Here is a 26,480-nt window from a genome sequence, read left to right on the forward strand (position 1 = left end):
ATTACATTCTATGGGGGCTGTGCTATATTACATTCTATGGGGGCTGTGCTGCATTACATTCTATGGGGGCTGTGCTGCATTACATTCTATGGGGGCTGGCTGCATTACATTCTATGGGGGCTGGCTGCATTACATTCTATGGGGGCTGGCTGCATTACATTCTATGGGGGCTAGCTGCATTACATTCCATGGGGGCTGTGCTGTATTACATTCTATGAGGAAGGGCTGTATTACATTCTATGGGGGGGCTTTATTACATTCTATGGGGCTGGTTGTATTACATTCTATGGGGGCTGTGCTGTATTACATTCTATGTGGGCTGTGCTGTATTACATTCTATGGGGGCTGGCTGCATAACATTCTATAGGGGCTGGCTGCATTACATTCTATGGGGGCTGGCTGCATTACATTCTATGGGGGCTGGCTGCATTACATTCTTTGGGGGCTGTGCTGTATTACATTCTATTGGGGTGGCTTTATTACATTCTATGGGGGCTGGCTGCATTGCATTCTATGGGGGCTGTGCTGTATTACATTCTATGGGGGCTGTGCTGTATTACATTCTATGGGGGCTGGGCTGTATTACATGCTATGGGGGCTACATTATATTCCATGGGGGCTTGTATTATATTCTGTGGGGAGGTGGTCTGTATTATATTCTATAGGGGGGGCTGTATTACATTCTATGGGGGGCTGTAATACATTCTCTGGGGACTGCATTATATTTTAAGGGGACTGTATTATATTCTATGAGGGGTGATTGTGGAGCGCCCCCACGTCAGGGCAATGGGGTACCCGGAGCCAGGCCCTTCGGTACTCGTCAAGGATGTCACAATGGCCTGACCTGGTCCGTGGCCCTTTGAGGGGCGTCTGATAGAAAGGACAAAAGTTAGTAGGATAATGTTCGGGACGGTATTCGGTCAGGGTGACCGACGCTGCTTAGGGGTCCACTGGGGTGATGTGATGGCACCTAGATGGTATACCTTCCCACAGGTGAAGTATGTCCCTAGGGCTTCCCAGAGTGTCGATGGTGAATGGTGGATGCTGTAAGGCACAGTGAATAACGAGGACACAAGGTTGCAGTCTCTTTACCTTTACTGAAGGCTTCAGCGTCCACAGTCCAGAGCACCAGTCACAGGGTAGGCAGAGTCCGGCCGGTCTGAAGGCAACTCCAGAGTCCCCTCATCCAGGTGGAAATCAGTAGCCTTCCTCTAGCACCTGAGTGTTGTAGTACCTCCCTGCTGAGCTTCTCGGTAAGGTCCTCACAACTGATGTCGATGTTCTAGGTGTTCTGTCTCTTTCTCTCTGTCCCCCAGACGGTATGAATTGGACAAACCTGTATGACTGATGGCCTGAGGCTTTTTACAGGGACCCTAGAGATTCCCCAGCCCCCACAAGTTGCCACCGTGGCTCCTGGGTGTAAGGTCGGGCAGCTAACGTGGAATTAACTGTCCTCCCTCGGTGTTCTGGCTACCGGCTTCTGCGCCTCAGAGGGAGGCAGCCTATTGCAGGGCAGAACTCCCTCTGGATTCCTCTACTTGTGCTATGACTTCGATTTTCACTCTCAACAATGCAATTCTCTTCGTGTCCTTCCTTAGGATGCTGCCGCACATCGAGGCAGGAGCAGCTCCGTAACCCTCTATCTAGGCCTCTGACAGGATCCCACCCCTGTCAGGGACCTCTCTGTCTGCAGCTGTTTGATGTTCCTCCTTCCCCCTGTCTGCCTGACAGGTTCTGCCTGGGTCAATTCCCAGTCAGCTTCTGCCTGGGTCAATGCCCAGTCAGCTTCTGCCTAACTTCCTATCCAGACCACCAGTTTTACCCAACTGTGAGGAGTGCCTTACTAGATAGGAGCATAGCTCCCCCTGGTGGACTGGAGTGTGAAGCGTGTTGTGTGGTTTGTGATACCTGGTAAGGTGATCTCCTTTATTGCCATCAGACGTAACATCACTCCCACTGGTGGAAGAATGACATTACTGCAACGACCAGGACTCTGGGGCGCTGCACTCCCCCACTTCCACCCCCCCATTAAATCCAGTACTCCTGGACTGGGAAAAGAAAACAACAATACATTAGCAAAAGACATGCAAATTTTTGAAATGCTATAAAACAAATTAATATAACTGTGCTTCCCTTTATGGGAGGTGAGAACACTTGAACATTACAAACAGTAACATATTTACATTGTGCGTACGACTTTCTAAGGCAAGTAGAAACAGTTACTATCTATCTATGAAACACAATTACCCATACAGGTATACTATCTACTAGGTGCAAGTACTCTCTAAGGGTACCGTCACACAGTGCCATTTTAATCGCTATGACGGTACGATTCGTGACGTTCCAGCGATATCCATACGATATCGCTGTGTCTGACACGCAGCAGCGATCAGGGACCCTGCTGAGAATCGTACGTCGTAGCAGATCGTTTGGAACATTCTTTCGTCGCTGGATCTCCCGCTGTCATCGCTGGATCGGTGTGTGTGACACCGATCCAGCGATGCGTTCGCTTGTAACCAGGTTAAACATCGGGTTACTAAGCGCAGGGCCGCGCTTAGTAACCCGATGTTTATCCTGGTTACCATCGTAAATGTAAAAAAACAGTACATACTTACATTCCGGTGTCCGTCAGGTCCCTTGCCGTCTGCTTCCCGCACTGACTGACTGCCGGCCGTAAAGTGCTGTGCTCTGCTTTCACTTTACAGCCGGCAGTCAGTCAGTGCGGGAAGCAGACGGCAAGGGACAGACACCGGAATGTAAGTATGTAGTGTTTGTTTTTTTTTACGCTGGTAACCAGGGTAAACATCGGGTTACTAAGCGCGGCTCTGCGTTTAGTAACCCGATGTTTACCCTGGTTACCTGGGGACCTCGGCATCGTTGGTCGCTGGAGAGCTGTCTGTGTGACAGCTCTCCAGCGACCACACAACGACTTACCAACGATCACGGCCAGGTCGTATCGCTGGTCGTGATCGTTGGTAAATCGTATAGTGTGACGGTACCCTTAGAGTATACTATCATTAAACCTCAAAGTGCAAATCAACATTTTCTTTATTTTTCTACACATGCAGGACTATCTATCAACCCCCACGGGCTCACTGCATTTTCTTCAGTTTATTCACAAGTACATCATCTTCAAACATTTTCTATTCTATATCCTATCTACTATGCAAACATTATTACTATCTAACTACTCAATACTTTCAAACATTATTACTCTAAAGCAAAGTGCAATAAATGAACGTTCCCTTTAAGGGCAAAGTCAAGTCTCTTCTGAGGTAGTGCAAACAATCACATCATCAATATTCAAGTCAGTTTTAGCAACAGAGGTGACGTGATGCGAGGGACCCGTGACGAACCCCCGAACGTTGGTCTTGGGTCGGCAGCAAGATGTGTAATCCTGACCCGGAACTCTGCCGCACCAACGGGTTTTTCTTCAGGTCTGTAGAGTAAAGCAATTATTACAGCAAGATTTAACAGCAGTTTCTGTTAAGAGGCAGTCTCTGTAAAAGCCTCCTTTGTAAAACCAGTAGAAAGCACCTTTAAGAAGGTGCAAACTATGTACAGGCAGTTCAGGAATCATTCACCATCCATGATCCTGCAGTCTTTGGTAAAAGAAATATGAAAACTTGTGCAAAAACAAATGCAGAACTTGGAATCCTCCTATAACTGAGGACCCCTTTAAGGATTAACCCTGGGCAGGTTTAAAATGGGAAAGCAGCAAGAAAATTGTTTTTAAAACTATTTACATTCAGCCAGGGTTCCAAGGCTTTATTGCAGTTCTGGAGATAGTACCGGCGGAGGCACTTTGGGTACTGTTGACTACCCGGTACTACATAGAGGGCATCTGCGCTATGAATTGCAGTCTGTGTGCTCACAGTTCTTTGCTCCACCAGGGCACAAGGACATCTGGAGCACAGAATGACAGGGGCTCTTTCAGGAATGGTGGGGGTTATTGTTTCTCTCACCTGGCCAGATGAGGGCGATGTTGGGCAATGTGGAGCCTCTGATGACAACGGCTCCGAGTCTCTAGGTGGCGATGTGTTATGGTCTGGTGATTATGGAGCGACATGAGACTATTTCTGAGCAGGTGGTATCTATACTGACCGCAGACCCTAAGCTCAACACACAACTAGAAGCAGCCGTGGATTGCTCCTAACGCTCCCTAGGCAACTCGTCACAGCCTAAGAGCTAACTTCCCCTAAAGATAGAAGCAGGAAAACTATCTTGCCTCAGAGAAAATCCCCAAAGGAAAGACAGCCCCCCACATGTAATGACTGTGAGAGGAGAATGAAATGACATACGTAGTATGAAACAAGATTGAGCACAGGAGGCCACTTCTAGCTAAAAAGGAAAGTACAGAAAAGAGCTCTGTGCGGTCAGTAGAAAAAACTAAAAAAAGTCCACCGCAGAGAAATGCAAAAATCTCCACACCTAACTAAAGGTGTGGAGGGCAAACTCTGCTGCCCAGAGCTTCCAGTTTAGCTAAATAGATCCATACTGATAAACTGGACAAATGAGCAAAAAAGAAGACAGTACAAAACAACAAGTCCACAATAAGTGAACCACAAAGGACATAGAAGGACTTAGCTTTGCAGAACTTGGTCAGAGAGTCAGGACAATCCAAAGAGCAATGACTCCAGGCAGAGACAATTGACAACTGGCATTGATTGAGGGCTAAGGCCAGACTAATATAGCCGAGCCCAAAAGACAATCAAAGGAAACAGCTGAGAAGCTAAATCCAAGAAGCAGCAATACCACTAAAGACCACAGGAGGAGCCCAAGAGCAGAACTCACAAAAATACTACTTACAACCAAGAACGGAATTCACAACAGTACCCCCCCCCTTGAGGAGGGGTCACCGAACCCTCACCAGAGCCCCCAGGCCTATCAGGACGAGCCAAATGAAAAGCACAAACCAACTCGGCAGCATGAACATCGGAGGCAACAACCCAAGAATTATCTTCCTGGCCATAACTTCCACTTGACAAGATACTGAAGCTTCCGCCTTGAAAAACGAGAATCCAAAATTTTCTCAACCACATATTCCAACTCCCCCTCAACCAACACCAGGGCAGGAGGATCAACAGATGGAACAACGGGTGTTGTGAATTCTGTGGCAGAGCTCCCTCCTGTGGTCACAAGTGGTACTTCGGCTGATTCTCTCTGTGAGCTTCCGTTGGTGGAGGAGAATGGTACTGCGGCTTCTGAGTTTCCTTCCTCAGGTGATGTGGTGAAGTCGTTAGGTGCTGCTCTATTTAACTCCACCTAGTGCTTTGATCCTGGCCTCCAGTCAATGTTCTAGTGTTGGACCTGTTTCCTCCTGGATCTTCCTGTGGCCTGCTGCTCTGCATAGCGAAGTTCTGCTTTTGCTATTTTGTTTGCTGTTTTTTTCTGTCCAGCTTGCTTATTTGTTTTTTCTTGCTTGCTGGAAGCTCTGGGACGCAGAGGGTGTACCTCCGTGCCGTTAGTTCGGTACGGAGGGTCTTTTTGCCCCCTTTGCGTGGTTGTTTGTAGGGTTTTGTGTTGACCGCAAAGTTACCTTTCCTATCCTCGCTCTGTTCAGAAAGTCGGGCCTCACTTTGCTAAATCTATTTCATCTCTACGTTTGTCTTTTCATCTTAACTCACAGTCATTATATGTGGGGGCTGCCTTTTCCTTTGGGGTATTTCTCTGAGGCAAGGTAGGCTTATTTTCTATCTTCAGGCTAGCTAGTTTCTCAGGCTGTGCCGAGTTGCATAGGGAGCGTTAGGCGCAATCCACGGCTGCCTCTAGTGTGGTTGGAGAGGATTAGGGATTGCGGTCAGCAGAGTTCCCACGTCTCAGAGCTCGTTCTATGTTTTTGGATTATAGTCAGGTCACTGTATGTGCTCTGACTTCTATGTCCATTGTGGTACTGAATTACCTTATCATAACAGTACTGGAGGCCCAAAGTACTAATGATTCTCAATAGAGGGAAAAAAGAAGTTCTGAGACCATTTTTTTTTTCTCTGCACTGTGTTTTGCCTTTTTTTTCCCCTAGAAATTTGGGTGGTTCAGGACACAGGTGTAGCGATGGACATTAAAGGTCTGTCTTCATGTGTGGATCAGCTCACGGCAAGAGTACAAAATATTCAAGACTTTGTGGTTCAGAATTTTATGTTAGAACCAAGAATTCCTATTCCTGATTTGTTGTTTGGAGATAGAACTAAATTTCTGAGTTTCAAAAATAATTGTAAACTATTTCTGGCTTTGAAACCTCGCTCCTCTGGTGACCCAGTTCAACAAGTTAGGATCATTATTTCTTTTTTACGTGGCGACCCTCAGAACTGGGCATTTTCTCTTGCGTCAGGAGATCCTGCATTAAGTAATATCGATGAGTTTTTCCTGGCGCTCGGATTGCTGTACGATGAACCTAATTCAGTGGATCAGGCAGAGAAAAATTTGCTGGCTCTGTGTCAGGGTCAGGATGAGATAGAGGTATATTGTCAGAAATTTAGAAAGTGGTCCGTACTCACTCAATGGAATGAAGGTGCGCTCGCAGCTATTTTCAGAAAGGGTCTCTCTGAAGCCCTTAAGGATGTCATGGTGGGATTTCCTATGCCTGCTGGTCTGAATGAGTCTATGTCTTTGGCCATTCAGATCGGTCGACGCCTGCGTGAGCGTAAATCTGTGCACCATTTGGCGGTATTATTTGAGCATAAACCTGAGCCTATGCAGTGTGATAGGACTTTGACCAGAGTTGAACGGCAAGAACACAGACGTCTGAAAGGGCTGTGTTTCTACTGTGGTGATTCCACTCATGCTATATCTGATTGTCCTAAGCGCACTAAGCGGTTCGCTAGGTCTGCCACCATTGGTACGGTACAGTCAAAATTTCTTTTGTCCGTTACCTTGATCTGCTCTTTGTCATCTTATTCTGTCATGGCATTTGTGGATTCAGGCGCTGCCCTGAATTTGATGGACTTGGAGTATGCTAGGCGTTGTGGGTTTTTCTTGGAGCCCTTGCAGTGTCCTATTCCATTGAGAGGAATTGATGCTACGCCTTTGGCCAAGAATAAGCCTCAGTACTGGACCCAGCTGACCATGTGCATGGCTCCTGCACATCAGGAGGTTATTCGCTTTCTGGTGTTGCATAATCTGCATGATGTGGTCGTGTTGGGGTTGCCATGGCTACAAGTCCATAATCCAGTATTAGATTGGAAATCCATGTCTGTGTCCAGCTGGGGTTGTCAGGGGGTACATGGTGATGTCCCATTTCTGTCTATTTTGTCATCCACCCCTTCTGAGGTTCCAGAGTTCTTGTCTGATTACCGGGATGTATTTGATGAGCCCAAGTCCGATACCCTACCTCCACATAGGGATTGTGATTGTGCTATCGATTTGATTCCTGGTAGTAAATTCCCAAAGGGTCGACTGTTTAATTTATCTGTGCCTGAGCACGCCGCTATGCGGAGTTACGTGAAGGAGTCCTTGGAGAAGAGGCATATTCACCCGTCATCGTCGCCATTAGGAGCAGGGTTCTTTTTTGTGGCCAAGAAGGATGGTTCGCTGAGACCTTGTATAGATTACCGCCTTCTAAATAAGATCACGGTTAAATTTCAGTACCCCTTGCCGTTGTTACCTGATTTGTTTGCTCGGATTAAGGGGGCTAGTTGTTTCACCAAGATAGATCTTCGTGGTGCGTATAATCTTGTGCGTATTAAGCGAGGCGATGAATGGAAAACTGCATTTAATACGCCCGAGGGCCATTTTGAGTATCTAGTAATGCCATTCGGACTTGCCAATGCTCCATCAGTGTTTCAGTCCTTTATGCATGACATCTTCCGAGAGTACCTGGATAAATTCCTGATTGTCTACTTGGATGACATTTTGATCTTCTCGGATGATTGGGAGTCTCATGTGAAACAGGTCAGAACGGTGTTTCAGGTCCTGCGTGCTAATTCTTTGTTTGTGAAGGGATCAAAGTGTCTCTTTGGTGTTCAGAAGGTTTCATTTTTGGGGTTCATCTTTTCCCCTTCTACTATCGAGATGGACCCTGTTAAGGTCCAAGCCATCCATGATTGGACTCAGCCGACATCTCTGAAAAGTCTGCAAAAGTTCCTGGGCTTTGCTAATTTTTATCGTCGCTTCATCTGCAATTTTTCTAGTATTGCTAAACCATTGACCGATTTGACCAAGAAGGGTGCTGATGTGGTCAATTGGTCTTCTGCTGCTGTGGAAGCTTTTCAAGAGTTGAAGCGTCGTTTTTCTTCTGCCCCTGTGTTGTGTCAACCAGATGTTTCACTTCCATTCCAGGTCGAGGTTGATGCTTCTGAGATTGGAGCAGGGGCTGTTTTGTCGCAGAAAAGTTCTGATTGCTCGGTGATGAAACCATGCGCCTTCTTTTCCAGGAAGTTTTCGCCTGCTGAGCGAAATTATGATGTTGGCAATCGAGAGTTGCTGGCCATGAAGTGCGCATTCGAGGAGTGGCATCATTGACTTGAAGGAGCTAAGCATCGCGTGGTGGTCTTGACTGATCATAAGAACTTGACTTATCTCGAGTCTGCCAAGCGGTTGAATCCTAGACAGGCTCGTTGGTCGCTGTTTTTTGCCCGTTTTGACTTTGTGATTTCGTACCTTCCGGGCTCTAAAAATGTGAAGGCGGATGCTCTGTCTAGGAGTTTTGTGCCCGACTCTCCGGGTTTATCTGAGCCGGTGGGTATTCTCAAAGAGGGAGTAATTGTGTCTGCCATCTCCCCTGATTTGCGGCGGGTGCTGCAAAAATTTCAGGCTAATAAACCTGATCGTTGCCCAGCGGAGAAACTGTTTGTCCCTGATAGGTGGACGAATAAAGTTATCTCTGAGGTTCATTGTTCGGTGTTGGCTGGTCATCCTGGAATCTTTGGTACCAGAGAGTTAGTGGCTAGATCCTTTTGGTGGCCACCTCTGTCGCGGGATGTGCGTTCTTTTGTGCAGTCCTGTGGGATTTGTGCTCGGGCTAAGCCCTGCTGTTCTCGTGCCAGTGGGTTGCTTTTGCCCTTGCCGGTCCCGAAGAGGCCTTGGACACATATCTCTATGGATTTTATTTCAGATCTTCCCGTCTCTCAAAAAATGTCATTCATTTGGGTGGTTTGTGATAGCTTCTCTAAGATGATCCATTTGGTACCCTTGTCTAAATTACCTTCCTCCTCTGATTTGGTGCCATTGTTCTTCCAGCATGTGGTTCGTTTACATGGCATTCCAGAGAATATCGTTTCTGACAGAGGTTCCCAGTTTGTTTCGAGGTTTTGGCGAGCCTTTTGTGCTAGGATGGGCATTGACTTGTCTTTTTCCTCGGCTTTCCATCCTCAGACTAATAGCCAGACCGAACGAACCAATCAGACCTTGGAAACATATCTGAGATGCTTTGTTTCTGCTGATCAGGATGACTGGGTGTCCTTTTTGCCTTTGGCTGAGTTCGCCCTTAATAATCGGGCCAGCTCGGCTACCTTGGTTTCGCCGTTTTTCTGCAACTCTGGGTTCCATCCTCGTTTCTCTTCAGGGCAGGTTGAGTCTTCGGACTGTCCTGGTGTGGATACTGTGGTGGACAGGTTGCAGCAGATTTGGACTCATGTAGTGGACAATTTGACCTTGTCCCAGGAGAAGGCTCAACGTTTCGCTAATCGCAGACGCTGTGTGGGTCCCCGACTTCGTGTTGGGGATTTGGTTTGGTTATCTTCTCGTCATATTCCTATGAAGGTTTCCTCTCCTAAGTTTAAACCTCGTTTCATTGGTCCGTATATGATTTCTGAGGTTCTTAATCCTGTGTCTTTTCGTCTGACCCTTCCAGATTCTTTTTCCATTCATAACGTATTCCATAGGTCATTGTTGCGGAGATACGTGGCACCTATGGTTCCATCTGTTGTTCCTCCTGCCCCGGTTTTGGTGGAGGGGGAGTTGGAGTATATTGTGGAGAAGATTTTGGATTCTCGTGTTTCAAGACGGAAACTCCAGTATCTGGTTAAGTGGAAGGGTTATGCTCAGGAAGATAATTCCTGGGTCTTTGCCTCTGATGTCCATGCTCCCGATCTTGTTCGTGCCTTTCATATGGCTCATCCTGATCGTCCTGGGGGCTCTGGTGATGGTTCGGTGACCCCTCCTCAAGGGGGGGGCACTGTTGTGAATTCTGTGGCAGAGCTCCCTCCTGTGGTCACAAGTGGTACTTCGGCTGATTCTCTCTGTGAGCTTCCGTTGGTGGAGGAGAGTGGTACTGCGGCTTCTGAGTTTCCTTCCTCAGGTGATGTGGTGAAGTCGTTAGGTGCTGCTCTATTTAACTCCACCTAGTGCTTTGATCCTGGCCTCCAGTCAATGTTCTAGTGTTGGACCTGTTTCCTCCTGGATCTTCCTGTGGCCTGCTGCTCTGCATAGCTAAGTTCCGCTTTTGCTATTTTGTTTGCTGTTTTTTTCTGTCCAGCTTGCTTATTTGTTTTTTCTTGCTTGCTGGAAGCTCTGGGACGCAGAGGGTGTGCCTCCGTGCCGTTAGTTCGGTACGGAGGGTCTTTTTGCCCCCTTTGCGTGGTTGTTTGTAGGGTTTTGTGTTGACCGCAAAGTTACCTTTCCTATCCTCGCTCTGTTCAGAAAGTCGGGCCTCACTTTGCTAAATCTATTTCATCTCTACGTTTGTCTTTTCATCTTAACTCACAGTCATTATATGTGGGGGCTGCCTTTTCCTTTGGGGTATTTCTCTGAGGCAAGGTAGGCTTATTTTCTATCTTCAGGCTAGCTAGTTTCTCAGGCTGTGCCGAGTTGCATAGGGAGCGTTAGGCGCAATCCACGGCTGCCTCTAGTGTGGTTGGAGAGGATTAGGGATTGCGGTCAGCAGAGTTCCCACGTCTCAGAGCTCGTTCTATGTTTTTGGATTATAGTCAGGTCACTGTATGTGCTCTGACTTCTATGTCCATTGTGGTACTGAATTACCTTATCATAACAAACGGGCTTCACATATCTCCGCAACAAAGATCTATGGAAAACATTGTGTATGGATAAAGAAGCTGGAAGGGCCAAACGAAAAGACACAGGATTGATAATCTCAGAAATCTTATAAGGACCAATAAACTGAGGCTTGAACTTAGGGGAAGAAACCTTCATAGGGACATGACGAGAGGATAACCAGACCAAATCCCCCACACGAAGCCGAGAACCAACACACCGACGGCGGTTAGCAAGACGCTGAGCCCTTTCCTGGGACAATGTCAAATTGTCCACCACATGAGCCCAAATCCGCTGCAACCTGTCCACCACAGAATCCACACCAGGACAATCAGAAGACTCAACCTGCCCTGAAGAAAAACGAGGATGGAAACCAATATTACAAAAGAAAGGCGAAACCAAAGTAGCCAAACTGGCCCGATTATTAAGGGCAAACTCGGCCAACGGCAAAAAAGTCACCCAATCATCCTGATCAGCAGACACAAAGCATCTCAAATAGGTTTCCAAGGTTTGATTAGTTCGCTCAGTTTGGCCATTTGTCTGAGGATGGAACGCTGAAGAAAAAGACAAATCAATACCCATCCTAACACAAAAGGCCCGCCAAAACCTGGAAACAAACTGGGAACCTCTATCAGACACAATATTCTCCGGAATGCCATGCAAACGAACCACATGTTGAAAAAACAATGGAACCAAATCAGAGGAGGAAGGCAATTTAGGCAAAGGTACCAAATGGACCATTTTAGAGAACCGGTCACAAACCACCCAGATAACAGACATCCTCTGGGACACAGGAAGATCTGAAATAAAATCCATGGAAATATGCGTCCAAGGCCTCTCCGGAATGGGCAAAGGTGTAAGCAACCCACTAGCACGGGAACAGCAAGGCTTAGCCCGGGCACAGGTCCCACAGGACTGCACAAAAGCACGCACATCCCGCGACAAGGAAGGCCACCAAAAGGACCTAGCAACCAAATCTCTGGTACCAAAAATTCCAGGATGACCGGCCAACACAGAACAATGGACCTCAGAAATTACCTTACTTGTCCATCTATCAGGGACAAACAGCTTCCCCACAGGACAGCGGTCAGGCTTATCAGCCTGAAACTCCTGAAGCGCCCGCCGTAAATCAGGGGAGATGGCAGATAAAATCACCCCTTCCCTAAGAATGCCAACCGGCTCAAGGACTCCAGGGGAATCAGGCAAAAAACTCCTAGAGAGGGCATCCGCCTTAACATTCTTAGATCCCGGAAGATACGAGACCACAAAATCAAAACGGGAGAAAAACAGGGACCACCGAGCCTGTCTAGGGTTCAGCCGCTTGGCCGACTCAAGGTAAATCAGATTCTTATGATCGGTCAAGACCACAATGCGGTGCTTGGCTCCCTCAAGCCAATGATGCCACTCCTCAAATGCCCACTTCATAGCCAACAACTCCCGATTGCCGACATCATAATTGCGTTCCGCAGGCGAAAACTTCCGAGAAAAGAAGGCACATGGCTTCATCAAGGAACCATCAGAATTCCTCTGTGACAAAACGGCCCCTGCCCCAATCTCGGAAGCATCAACCTCAACCTGAAAATGAAGAGAAACATCCGGCTGACGCAAGACAGGGGCAGAAGTAAATCGGCGTTTAAGTTCCTGAAAAGCCTCGACAGCCTCAGAGGACCAGTTAGTCACATCAGCGCCTTTCTTAGTCAAATCGGTCAGGGGTTTAACCACACTAGAGAAGTTAGCGACGAAACGACGATAAAAATTAGCAAAGCCCAAAAATTTCTGAAGGCTCTTCACAGATGTGGGTTGAATCCAGTCATGAATGGCTTGGACCTTAACAGGATCCATTTCTATAGACGAAGGGGAAAAAATAAACCCCAAAAAAGAAACCTTCTGAACTCCAAATAGGCACTTAGACCCCCTTCACAAATAGAGCATTATCACGAAGGATCTGGAACACCATCCTGACCTACTTCACATGAGACTCCCAATCATTACAAAAAATCAAAATATCATCCAAATACACAATCAAGAATTAGTCAAGATAATTGCGGAACATATCATGCATAAAGGACTGAAACACAGAAGGAGCATTAGAAAGCCCGAAAGGCATCACCAGGTATTCAAAATGGCCTTCGGGCGTATTGAATGCAGTTTTCCATTCGTCACCCTTTCTAATACGAACAAGATTATATGCCCCTCGAAGGTCAATCTTGGTAAACCAACTAGCCCCCTTAATCCTAGCAAATAAATCAGAGAGCAAAGGTAAAGGATATTGGAATTTGATCTTATTAAGAAGGCGATAATCAATACAGGGTCTTAAGAAGCCATCCTTCTTGGCAACAAAAAAGAATCCCGCTCCCAATGATGACGAAGACGGCCGAATATGCCCCTTCTCTAAAGACTCCTTAACATAGCTCCGCATGGCGGCATGCTCTGGTACAGACAGATTGAAAAGTCAGCCCTTAGGGAATTTACAACCAGGAATTAAGTCAATAGCACAATTACAGTCCCTGTGTGGAGGAAGGGAACTGGACTTGGGCTCATCGAATACATCCTGGAAATCCGACAAAAATTCAGGAACATCAGAAGAGGGGGAAGAGGAAATAGACATCAGAGGAACGTCACTATGTACCCCTTGACAACCCCAACTAGTCACAGACATTGATTTCCAATCCAGCACTGGATTGTGTACTTGTAACCATGGAAAACCCAGTACAACATCATCATGTAAATTATGCAACACCAGAAAACGGCAATCTTCCTGATGTGCAGGAGTCATGCACATAGTCAGCTGAGTCCAATACTGAGGTTTATTCTTGGCCAATGGTGTAGCATCAATACCCCTCAAGGGTATGGGACTCTGCAAAGGCTGCAAAGAAAAACCACAGCGCCTAGCGAATTCTAAGTCCATTAAATTCAGAGCAGCGCCTGAATCCACAAATGCCATGACAGAAAAAGATGACAATGAGCAAATCAGGGTTACAGACAGGAGAAATTTAGGGTGCACAGCACTAATGGTAACAGATCTGGCGACCTTCTTAATACGCTTAGGGCAATCAGAAATAGCATGAGCTGAATCACCACAGTAAAAACACAACCCATTCTGACGTCTGTATCCCCTCTGTTCCGCTCTAGTCAAAATCCTATCACATTGCATGGACTCAGGACTCTGCTCAGAGGACACTGCCATATGGTGCACCACCCTGCGTTCACGCAGGCGACGATCAATCTGAATGGCTAGAGACATACATTCGCTCAAACCAATAGGCGTGGGAAACCCCACCATAACATCTTTAAGGGCTTCAGAAAGACCCTTCCTGAAAATGGCTGCCAGAGCGTCCTCATTCCATCCAGTGAGCACAGACCATTTTCTAAATTTCTGGCAGTATAACTCTGCTGCTTCCTGACCCTGACACAGGGCCAACAGTGTTTTCTCAGCATGCTCTACAGAGTTAGGTTCGTCATACAATAATCCGAGCGATTGAAAAAATGCATCTACATTAAGCAATGCCGGATTCCCTGACTCAAGAGAGAATGCCCAGTCCTGAGGATCGCCACGTAGCAGAGAAATAACAATCTTTACTTGCTGAATGGGATCACCAGAGGAACGGGGTTTCAGAGCAAAAAACAATTTGCAATTATTTTTAAAGTTCAGAAACTTAGATCTATCCCCGTAAAACAAATCCGGAGTAGGAATTCTAGGCTCTAAGGCCGGAGTCTGAACAACAAAATCTTGGATATTCTGTACTCTTGCAGCAAGCTGATCAACACGAGAAAATAACCCTTGAACATCCATGCCTGCATCCAAATCCAGAATCACCCAGAAATCAAGAGGAAAAAAAAAGACAAAACCCAAGAAAAAAAAATGACTCAAAACTCCTTTTCTTTTCCTTCTTTTGAGAGGCATTCAGTTCAATTTTGGCCAGTTGTACTGTTATGGTCTGGTGATTATGGAGCGACATGAGACTAGCTCTGAGCAGGTGGTGTCTATACTGACCGCAGACCCTAAGCTCAACACACAACTAGAAGCAGCCGTGGATTGCTCCTAACGCTCCCTGTTGTGAATTCTGTGGCTGAATTCACTCCTGCGGTCACAAGTGGTATTGCACTCTGGGCTTCCTCCCTCAGGTGTTTTGGTGAGCTCGTTGGCTGCCTTGCTATTTAACTCCACCTGAGTCTGTCTTCCTTGCTCCTTGTCAATGTTCCAGTGTTGGATCTGAGCTACTGCATCTTTCCTGTGGCCTGCTGCTCTGCTAGATAAGTGTTACTTTGTTTTTGTTTCCGTTTTTTCTGTCCAGCTGTGCTATTCTCTTTTGCTGGAAGCTCTGAGACGCAAAGGGTGCACCGCCGTGCCGTTAGTTCGGCACGATGGGTCTTTTTGCCCCCCTTTGCGTGGTTCTGCTTTAGGGTTTTTTGTAGACTGCATAGTTCTCTTTGCTATCCTCGCTCTGTCTAGAATATCGGGCCTCACTTTGCTGAATCTATTTCATTCCTACGTTTTGTCTTTTCATCTTGCTAACAGTCATTATATGTGGGGGGCTGCCTATTCCTTTGGGGTATTTCTCTGAGGCAAGTCAGGCTTGTATTTCTATCTTCAGGCTAGTCAGCTCCTCAGGCAGTGCCGAGTTGCATAGGTAGTGTTAGGCGCAATCCACTGCTGCTTTTAGTTGTGTGAGGATAGGTTCAGGTATTGCAGTCTGCAGAGATTCCACGTCTCAGAGCTTGTTCTATTGTTTTTGGGTTATTGCCATATCACTGTATGTGCGCTGATTACTGCACACTGTGTTGCCTGACAGCACAGCATAACAGTACAAGGAGCCAAACCAATGATTCTCAATAGAGGGAAAAAAGAAGTCCTGACATCATTTTTTTTTTTCCTCAGCTCTGTCTTCAGTTGTTTTTTTTTTTTTCCCCTAGACATTAGAGTGCTTCAGGACACAGCTGTGGACATGGATATTCAGGCTCTGTGCTCCTCAATGGATAATCTCGTTATAAATGTACAAAAGATTCAAGATACAATTGATCAGAAATCTATGCTAGAACCAAGAATTCCTATTCCTGATTTGTTTTTTGGTGACAGAACTAAGTTCCTGAGCTTCAAAAATAATTGTAAGCTATTTCTGGCTTTGAAACCTCATTCTTCTGGTAATCCTATTCAACAGGTTTTGATTATTATTTCTTTTTTGCGCGGCGACCCTCAAGACTGGGCGTTTTCTCTTGCGCCAGGAGACCCTGCATTGAGTAATGTTGATGCGTTTTTCCAGGCGCTTGGATTGCTTTACGATGAGCCTAATTCAGTGGATCAGGCTGAGAAAAATTTGCTGGCTTTATGCCAGGGTCAGGATGATGTAGAAGTATATTGTCAGAAATTTAGGAAGTGGTCAGTACTCACTCTGTGGAATGAATCTGCACTGGCGGCTTGGTTCAGAAAGGGTCTCTCTGAAGCTCTTAAGGATGTCATGGTGGGATTTCCTATGCCTGCTGGTTTGAATGAGTCTATGTCCTTGGCCATTCAGATCGGTCGTCGCTTGCGCGAGCGTAAATCTGTGCACCATCTGGCGGTATTGTCTGAGAGTAAACCTGAGCCTATGCAGTGCGACAGGACTATGACTAAAGTTGAACGGCAAGAACACAGACGTCTGAACAGGCTGTGTTTCTACTGTGGTGATTCCACTCATGCTATTTCTAATTGTCCTAAGCGCACTAGGCGGCTCGATAGCTCTGCCGTCATTGGTACTGTACAGTCCAAATTCCTTCTGTCCATTACCTTGATATGCTCTTTGTCATCGTATTCTGTCATGGCGTTTGTGGATTCAGGCGCTGCCCTGAATCTGATGGATTTGGATTATGCTAAACGTTGTGGATTTTTCTTGGAGCCTTTGCGGTGTCCTATTCCGTTGAGAGGAATTGATGCTACACCTTTGGCCAAGAATAAGCCTCAGTACTGGGCCCAGCTGACCATGTGCATGGCTCCTGCACATCAGGAAGTTATTCGCTTTCTGGTACTGCATAATCTGCATGATGTGGTCGTGTTGGGGTTGCCATGGCTACAAACCCATAATCCAGTCTTAGATTGGAACTCTATGTCGGTAACCAGCTGGGGTTGTCAGGGAGTACATGGTGATGTTCCATTTTTGTCTATTTCGTCATCCACCCCTTCTGAGGTCCCAGAGTTCTTGTCTGATTATCAGGATGTATTTGAAGAGCCCAAGTCTGATGCCCTACCTCCGCATAGGAATTGTGATTGTGCTATCAATTTGATTCCTGGTAGTAAATTCCCTAAGGGTCGTTTATTTAATTTGTCCGTGCCTGAACACACCGCTATGCGCAGTTATGTGAAAGAATCCCTGGAGAAGGGACATATTCGCCCATCGTCATCACCATTGGGAGCAGGGTTCTTTTTTGTAGCCAAAAAGGATGGTTCGCTAAGACCGTGTATTGATTACCGCCTTCTTAATAAGATCACTGTTAAGTTTCAGTATCCCTTGCCATTGATATCTGACTTGTTTGCTCGGATTAAGGGGGCTAGTTGGTTTACTAAGATTGATCTTCGTGGTGCGTATAATCTGGTGAGAATCAGGCAGGGAGATGAATGGAAAACTGCATTTAATACGCCCGAGGGTCATTTTGAGTATCTGGTGATGCCGTTCGGACTTGCCAATGCTCCATCTGTTTTTCAGTCTTTTATGCATGACATTTTCCGTGAGTATCTGGATAAATTCCTGATTGTTTACTTGGATGACATTTTGATCTTCTCTGATGATTGGGAGTCTCATGTGAAGCAAGTCAGAATGGTTTTCCAGGTACTGCGTGCTAATTCCTTGTTCGTGAAGGGATCAAAGTGTCTCTTCGGTGTGCAGAAAGTTTCATTTTTGGGGTTCATCTTTTCCCCTTCTACTATCGAGATGGATCCGGTTAAGGTCCAGGCCATCCAGGATTGGACTCAGCCTACATCTCTGAAAAGTCTGCAGAAATTCCTGGGCTTTGCTAATTTTTATCGTCGCTTCATCTGTAATTTTTCTAGCATTGCCAGACCATTGACCGATTTGACCAAGAAGGGTGCTGATTTGGTTAATTGGTCTTCTGCTGCCGTGGAAGCTTTTCAGGAGTTGAAGCGTCGTTTTTGCTGTGCCCCTGTGTTGTGTCAACCAGATGTTTCTCTTCCGTTCCAGGTCGAGGTTGATGCTTCTGAGATTGGAGCAGGGGCGGTTTTGTCACAGAGAGGTTCTGGTTGCTCAGTGTTGAAACCATGTGCTTTCTTTTCCAGGAAATTTTCTGCTGCTGAGCGTAATTATGATGTGGGCAACCGAGAGTTGCTGGCCATGAAGTGGGCATTCGAGGAGTGGCGTCATTGGCTTGAGGGAGCTCAGCATCGCGTGGTGGTATTGACTGATCATAAGAATCTTACTTATCTCGAGTCTGCCAAGCGCTTGAATCCTAGACAGGCCCGTTGGTCGTTATTTTTTGCTCGTTTTGATTTTGTGATTTCGTACCTTCCGGGCTCTAAAAATGTGAAGGCGGATGCTCTGTCTAGGAGTTTTGTGCCTGACTCTCCGGGGTTATCTGAGCCGGCGAGTATCCTCAAGGAAGGAGTCATTGTGTCTGCCATCTCTCCTGATTTGCGGAGAGTGTTGCAGAAATTTCAGGCTAATAAACCTGATCGTTGTCCGGCCGAGAAACTGTTCGTCCCTGATAGGTGGACTAGTAAAGTTATCTCTGAACTTCATTGTTCGGTGCTGGCTGGTCATCCAGGAATCTTTGGTACCAGAGAGTTAGTGGCTAGATCCTTCTGGTGGCCATCTCTGTCACGGGATGTGCGTGCTTTTGTGCAGTCCTGTGGGATTTGTGCTAGGGCTAAGCCCTGCTGTTCACGTGCCAGTGGGTTGCTTTTGCCCTTGCCGGTCCCGAAGAGGCCTTGGACACATATTTCGATGGATTTCATTTCTGACCTTCCCGTTTCTCAAAAGATGTCGGTCATTTGGGTGGTCTGTGATCGCTTTTCTAAAATGGTCCATCTGGTGCCCTTGGTTAAATTGCCTTCCTCCTCTGATTTGGTGCCTTTGTTCTTCCAGCATGTGGTTCGTTTGCATGGCATTCCTGAGAATATTGTTTCTGACAGAGGTTCCCAGTTTGTCTCGAGGTTCTGGCGAGCCTTTTGTGGTAGGATGGGCATTGACCTATCTTTTTCCTCGGCCTTCCATCCTCAGACTAATGGCCAGACCGAACGAACCAATCAGACCTTGGAAACATATCTGAGATGTTTTGTTTCTGCTGACCAGGATGATTGGGTGTCATTTTTGCCGTTGGCTGAGTTCGCCCTTAATAATCGGGCCAGCTCGGCTACCTTGGTCTCTCCATTTTTCTGTAATTCTGGGTTCCATCCTCGTTTCAATTCAGGACAGGTTGAGTCTTCGGACTGTCCTGGTGTGGATTCTGTGGTGGACAGGTTGCAGCTGATCTGGACTCAGGTAGTGGACAATTTGACCTTGTCCCAGGAGAAGGCTCAGCTTTTCGCTAATCGTAGACGCCGTGTGGGTCCCCGACTTCGTGTTGGGGATCTGGTTTGGTTATCTTCTCGTCATATTCCTATGAAGGTTTCCTCTCCTAAATTTAAACCTCGTTTTATTGGTCCGTATAGGATTTCTGAGATTCTCAATCCGGTGTCTTTTCGTCTGACCCTCCCAGACTCCTTTTCCATACATAATGTATTCCATAGGTCGTTGTTGAGAAGATACGTGGCACCTATGGTTCCATCTGTGGAGCCTCCTGCCCCTGTTTTGGTGGAGGGGGAATTGGAGTATATTGTGGAGAAAATTTTGGATTCTCGTGTCTCTAGACGGAAACTCCAGTATCTGGTCAAATGGAAGGGTTATGCTCAGGAGGATAATTCCTGGGTTTTTGCCTCTGATGTCCATGCCCCAGATCTTGTTCGTGCCTTTCATGTGGCTCATCCTGGTCGGCCTGGGGGTTCTGGTGAGGGTTCAGTGACCCCTCCTCAAGGGGGGGGTACTGTTGTGAATTCTGTGGCTGAATTCACTCCTGCGGTCACAAGTGGTATTGCAGCCTCTGGGCTTCCTCCCTCAGGTGTTTTGGTGAGCTCGTTGGCTGCCTTGCTATTTAACTCCACCTGAGTCTGTCTTCCTTGCTCCTTGTCAATGTTCCAGTGTTGGATCTGAGCTACTGCATCTTTCCTGTGGCCTGCTGCTCTGCTAGATAAGTGTTACTTTGTTTTTGTTTCCGTTTTTTCTGTCCAGCTGTGCTATTCTCTTTTGCTGGAAGCTCTGAGACGCAAAGGGTGCACCGCCGTGCCGTTAGTTCGGCACGGTGGGTCTTTTTGCCCCCCTTTGCGTGGTTCTGCTTTAGGGTTTTTTGTAGACTGCATAGTTCTCTTTGCTATCCTCGCTCTGTCTAGAATATCGGGCCTCACTTTGCTGAATCTATTTCATTCCTACGTTTTGTCTTTTCATCTTGCTAACAGTCATTATATGTGGGGGGCTGCCTATTCCTTTGGGGTATTTCTCTGAGGCAAGTCAGGCTTGTATTTCTATCTTCAGGCTAGTCAGCTCCTCAGGCAGTGCCGAGTTGCATAGGTAGTGTTAGGCGCAATCCACTGCTGCTTTTAGTTGTGTGAGGATAGGTTCAGGTATTGCAGTCTGCAGAGATTCCACGTCTCAGAGCTTGTTCTATTGTTTTTGGGTTATTGCCATATCACTGTATGTGCGCTGATTACTGCACACTGTGTTGCCTGACAGCACAGCATAACAGCTCCCTAGGCAACTCGTCACAGCCTAAGAGCTAACTTCCCCTAAAGATAGAAGCAGGAAAACTATCTTGCCTCAGAGAAAATCCTCAAAGGAAAGACAGCCCCCCACATGTAATGACTGTGAGAGGAGAATGAAATGACATATGTAGTATGAAACAAGATTGAGCACAGGAGGCCACTTCTAGCTAAAAAGGAAAGTACAGAAAAGAGCTCTGTGCGGTCAGTAGAAAAAACTAAAAAAAAGTCCACCGCAGAGAAATGCAAACATCTCCACACCTAACTAAAGGTGTGGAGGGCAAACTCTGCTGCCCAGAGCTTCCAGTTTTGCTAAATAGATCCATACTGATAAACTGGACAAATGAGCAAAAAACAAGACAGTACAAAACAACAAGTCCACAATAAGTGAACCGCAAAGGACATAGAAGGACTTAGCTTTGCAGAACTTGGTCAGAGAGTCAGGACAATCCAAAGAGCAATGACTCCAGGCAGAGACAATTGACAACTGGCATTGATTGAGGGCTAAGGCCAGACTAATATAGCCGAGCCCAAAAGACAATCAAAGGAAACAGCTGAGAAGCTAAATCCAAGAAGCAGCAATACCACTAAAGACCACAGGAGGAGCCCAAGAGCAGAACTCACAAAAATACTACTTACAACCAAGAACGGAATTCACAACAGCGATGGCAGGGAGTTGATGGGCACTAGGAGGGTCTCGTCAGTGGCTGGGGCAGATTCGGATTGCTTACCTGCCGCCGCAGCGTCTCCGGTGCCGGTCTCTTCCACTGCAGGTGGCGGCTCCGTGGGCTGGCTGCGTGCTGCTCCTCGACGCTAGCAGCTGCGCGGTACCAAGATTTCCAGAGCTGGTGGCACAGCTCCTCGACTTCCACGCCGAGAACCTCCGGGTTCATACATGGCGGCGGGGCCTCTTCGGCTCCTGATTGGTGGACAGCACTGCGGGTGTTCTCCCCCTCCTCCTCTTCAGGAGGGCGGTTTCTTCTTCCTCCACCATCCCAGACTAGGAGGTGGTTTCCTTTGGTTGATGGGCATATTTTTCTGACATAGTAGTATCTGTGAGGGGCTGGCTCCATTATCGCACCGTTCTTCCAGGCTACGCCCACGATGACACACCCCACTCCTCCTTCATGCTGCATGGCGCTTTAATGGCGGCGGTTTTGGCGGGAATTTTTGGCGGTAAATGGCAATACACAGTTCTTTAAGCACAAACAGTTCAAATACGATTCTGGCACAGTTCTTAGGCGCTCATGACCCGATTTTCAGGCTTAAGTAGATCCTGTTCGTGACGCCAAAGTTGGAGTGCCCCCGTGTCAGGGCAATGGGGTACTCGGAGCCGGGCCCTTCGGTACTCGTCAGGGATGTGACGGTGGCCTGACCCGGTCCGTGGCCCTTTGAGGAGCGTCTAATAAAAGGACGAAAGTTAATAGGATAATGTTCGTGACGCCACCTGTAGTATTCGGTCAGGGTGACCGACGCTGCTTAGGGGTCCACTGGGGTGATGTGATGGCAGCTAGATGGTATACCTTCCCACAGGTGAAGTATGTCCCCAGGGCTTCCCAGAGTGTAGATGGTGAATGGTGGATGCTGTAAGGCGCAGTGAATAACAAGGACACAAGGTTGCAGTCTCTTTACTTTTACTGAAGGGTTCAGCATCCATAGTCCAGAGCACCAGATCACAGGGTAGGCAGAGTCTGGCCGGTCTGAAGGCAATTCCAGAGTTCCCTTCTTATCCAGGTAGAAATCAGTAGCCTTCCTCTAGCGCCTGAGTGTTGTAGTACCTCCCTGCTGAGCTTCTCGGTGAGGTCCTCACAACTGATGTCGGTGTTCTAGGTGTTCTGTATCTTTCTCTCTGTTCCCCAGATGGTATGGATTGGACAAACCCGTATGACTGATGGCCTGAGGCTTTTTACAAGCAATTCTCTTTGTGTCCTTCCTTAGGATGCTGCCGCACATCGAGGCAGGAGCAGCTCTGTAATCCTCTATCTAGGCCTCTGACAGGATCCCACCTCTCTGTCGGCAGCTGTTTGATGTTCCTCCTTCCCCCTGTCTGCCTGACAGGTTCTGCCTGGGTCAATGCCCAGTCAGCTTCTGCCTGGGTCAATGCCCAGTCAGCTTCTGCCTAACTTCCTATTCAGACCACCAGTTTTACCCAACTGTGAGGAGTGTCCTACTAGATAGGAGCATAGCTCCCCCTGGTGGACTGGAGTGTAAAGTGTGTTGTGTTGTTTCTGATACCTGGTAAGGTGATATCCTTTATTGCCATCAGACGTAACATCACTCCCCCTGGTGGGAGAATTACATTACTGCAACGACCAGGACTCTGGGGCGCTGCACTTGCATCATAATCTATGAGGGGGCTACATTATATTGTATGGGGAGCTGCATTATACTATATGAGGAGGGCTGCATTGTATTCTATGGATGGGCTACATTATATTCTATGGGGGGCTGCATTATGCTCTATGAGGGGGCTACCATGTATATGCAGGGGCTGCATTATACTATATGAGGGGGCTGCATTATATTCTCTTGGGTGTTACATTATACTCAGGGGGCTACAATATATTCTGTGGGGTGGCTGCATTATACTCTGTCAGCTGCTATCAATCCCTGGTGTAAGTAATGGAGAGGTGTCTATCAGACACCCCCACTACTAGCCCAGACCTGGCGAGACCCAGCGACTCTGAAGAGTGGTGACTAGGGTTGAGCGAAACGGGTCGTTCATTTTCAAAAGTCGCCGACTTTTGGCAAAGTCGGGTTTCATGAAACCCGATCCGACCCCTGTGCGGGGTCGGCCATGCGGTACGCGACTTTCGCGCCAAAGTCGCGTTTCAATGACGCGAAAAGCGCCATTTCTCAGCCAATGAAGGTAAACGCAGAGTGTGGGCAGCGTGATGACATAGGTCCTGGTCCCCACCATCTTAGAGAAGGGCATTGCAGTGATTGGCTTGCTGTCTGCGGCGTCACAGGGGCTATAAAGGGGCGTTCCCGCCGACCGCCATGTTACTGCTGCTGATCTGAGCTTAGGGAGAGGTTGCTGCCGCTTCGTCAGAAGCAGGGATAGCGTTAGGCAGGGTCCATTAACCACCAAACCACTTGTGCTGTAGCGATTTCCACTGCCCAACACCACCTTCGGTGTGCAGGGACAGTGGAAGCTACATTTTTTTTTTTTTTTCCCCTCAGCGCTGTAGCTCATTGGGCTGCCCTAGAAGGCTCCCTGATAGCTGCATTGCTGTGTGTACGCCGCTGTGCAAACCAACTGCTTTTTTCAAAGCACAAATCCTCTTGTTCCTTCCTTTCTGCACAGCTATCTTTTTTGTTTGTACACACTTTTTATTTAATTTGTGCATCAGTCCACTCCATATTGCTGCCTGCCATACCTGGCTGAGATTACTGCAGGGAGATAGTAATTGAAGGACACTCCCTGTTTTTTTTTTTTTGTTTTTTTTTTGTGGGAGATTAAGATTGACATTTCTGCTAGAGTGCCATCCCTGTGTGTGCCATCTCTCACTCAGTGGGCCATAGAAAGCCTATTTATTTTTTTGCTTGATTTGGGTTATAAAATCTACCTGAAAAAATCACTACATCAATCAGTAGGAGAAAAATATTGGCCTCAGGGCTTGTGTGCCACTCTTGACTCCTGTGTGTGCCATCTCTCAGTCAGTGGGCCATAGAAAGCCTATTTATTTTTTTGCTTGATTTTGGTTCTAAAATCTACCTGAAAAAATCACTACATCAATCAGTGGGAGAAAAATATTGGCCTCAGGGCTTGTGTGCCACTCCTGACTCCTGTGTGCATCATCACTCACTCAGTGGGCCATAGAAAGCCCTTTTTTTTTTTTTTGCTTTATTTGGGTTCTAAATTCAACCTGAAAAAATCAATAAATCAATCAGTGGGAGATTAATATTGGCCTTTGGGCTTGTGTGCCAGTCCTAAGCGTGCCATCTCTCTCTCTCGGATAGTGGGCCATAGAAAGCCTATTTATTATTTTTTTTATTGGGTTTATAAATTTTCCCTGGAACAAAAAAAAAAAAAGTGGGAGATTAATATTGGCCTCTGGGCTTGTGTGCCAGTCCTGAGCGTGCCATCTCTCTCACAAATAGTGGGCCATAGAAAGCCTATTTATTTTTTTGCTTGATTTGGGTTCTAAAATCTACCTGAAAAAATCACTACATCAATCAGTGGGAGAAAAATATTGGCCTCAGGGCTTGTGTGCCACTCCTGACTCCTGTGTGCATCATCACTCACTCAGTGGGCCATAGAAAGCCCTTTTTTTTTTTTTTTTGCTTTATTTGGGTTCTAAATTCTACCTGAAAAAATCAATAAATCAATCAGTGGGAGATTAATATTGGCCTTTGGGCTTGTGTGCCAGTCCTAAGCGTGCCATCTCTCTCTCTCAGATAGTGGGCCATAGAAAGCCTATTTATTATTTTTTTTATTGGGTTTATAAATTTTCCCTGGAACAAAAAAAAAAAAGTGGGAGATTAATATTGGCCTCTGGGCTTGTGTGCCAGTCCTGAGCGTGCCATCTCTCTCACAAATAGTGGGCCATAGAAAGCCTATTTATTTATTTTTTTTTGGTTTTATAAATTCTCCCTGAAAAAAAAAAGGGAAATTAATATTGGCCTTTGGGCTTGTGTGCCAGTCCTAAGCGTGCCATCTCTCTCTCTCTCTCAGATAGTGGGCCATAGAAAGCCTATTTATTATTTTTTTTATTGGGTTTATAAATTTTCCCTGGAACAAAAAAAAAAAGTGGGAGATAAATATTGGCCCCTGGGCTTGTGTGCCACTCCTGACTCCTGTGTGCGTCATCTCTCACTCAGTGGGCCATAGAAAGCCTTTTTTTGTTTTATGTGTTTTCTAAATTCTCCCTGAAAAAATCATTTTATTTTATTTGGTTTCTAAATTCTTCCTGAAAAAATCATTTTATTCTATTATTTTTTTTTCCTAAAGTCTCCCTGAAACAAAAAAAAAAAACAAATCAGTGGGAGATTAATATTGCCCTTTCTGCTTGTGTGCCAGTCTTGACTCCTGGGTGTGCCATCTCTCTCTCTCTCTCCAATTGTGGGCCATAGAAAGCCTATTATTTTTTTAGCTTGATTTGGGTTCCAAAATCTACCTGAAAAAATCACTACATCAATCAGTGGGAGATAAATATTGGCCTCTGGGCTTGTGTGCCACTCCTGACTCCTGTGTGCGTCATCTCTCACTCAGTGGGCCATAGAAAGCCTTTTTTTGTTTTATTTGTTTTCTAAATTCTCCCTGAAAAAATCATTTTATTTTATTTGGTTTCTAAATTCTTCCTGAAAAAATCATTTTATTCTATTATTTTTTTTTCCTAAAGTCTCCCTGAAACAAAAAAAAAAAACAAATCAGTGGGAGATTAATATTGCCCTTTCTGCTTGTGTGCCAGTCTTGACTCCTGGGTGTGCCATCTCTCTCTCTCTCTCTCCAATTGTGGGCCATAGAAAGCCTATTATTTTTTTAGCTTGATTTGGGTTCCAAAATCTACCTGAAAAAATCACTACATCAATCAATGGGAGATAAATATTGGCCTCTGGGCTTGTGTGCCACTCCTGACTCCTGTGTGCGTCATCTCTCACTCAGTGGGCCATAGAAAGCCTTTTTTTGTTTTATTTGTTTTCTAAATTCTCCCTGAAAAAATCATTTTATTTTATTTGGTTTCTAAATTCTTCCTGAAAAAATCATTTTATTCTATTATTTTTTTTTCCTAAAGTCTCCCTGAAAAAAACAACAACAACAAATCAGTGGGAGATT

This window comes from Ranitomeya imitator, chromosome 1, assembly GCF_032444005.1.
Source record: "Ranitomeya imitator isolate aRanImi1 chromosome 1, aRanImi1.pri, whole genome shotgun sequence".
NCBI lineage: Eukaryota > Metazoa > Chordata > Amphibia > Anura > Dendrobatidae > Ranitomeya > Ranitomeya imitator.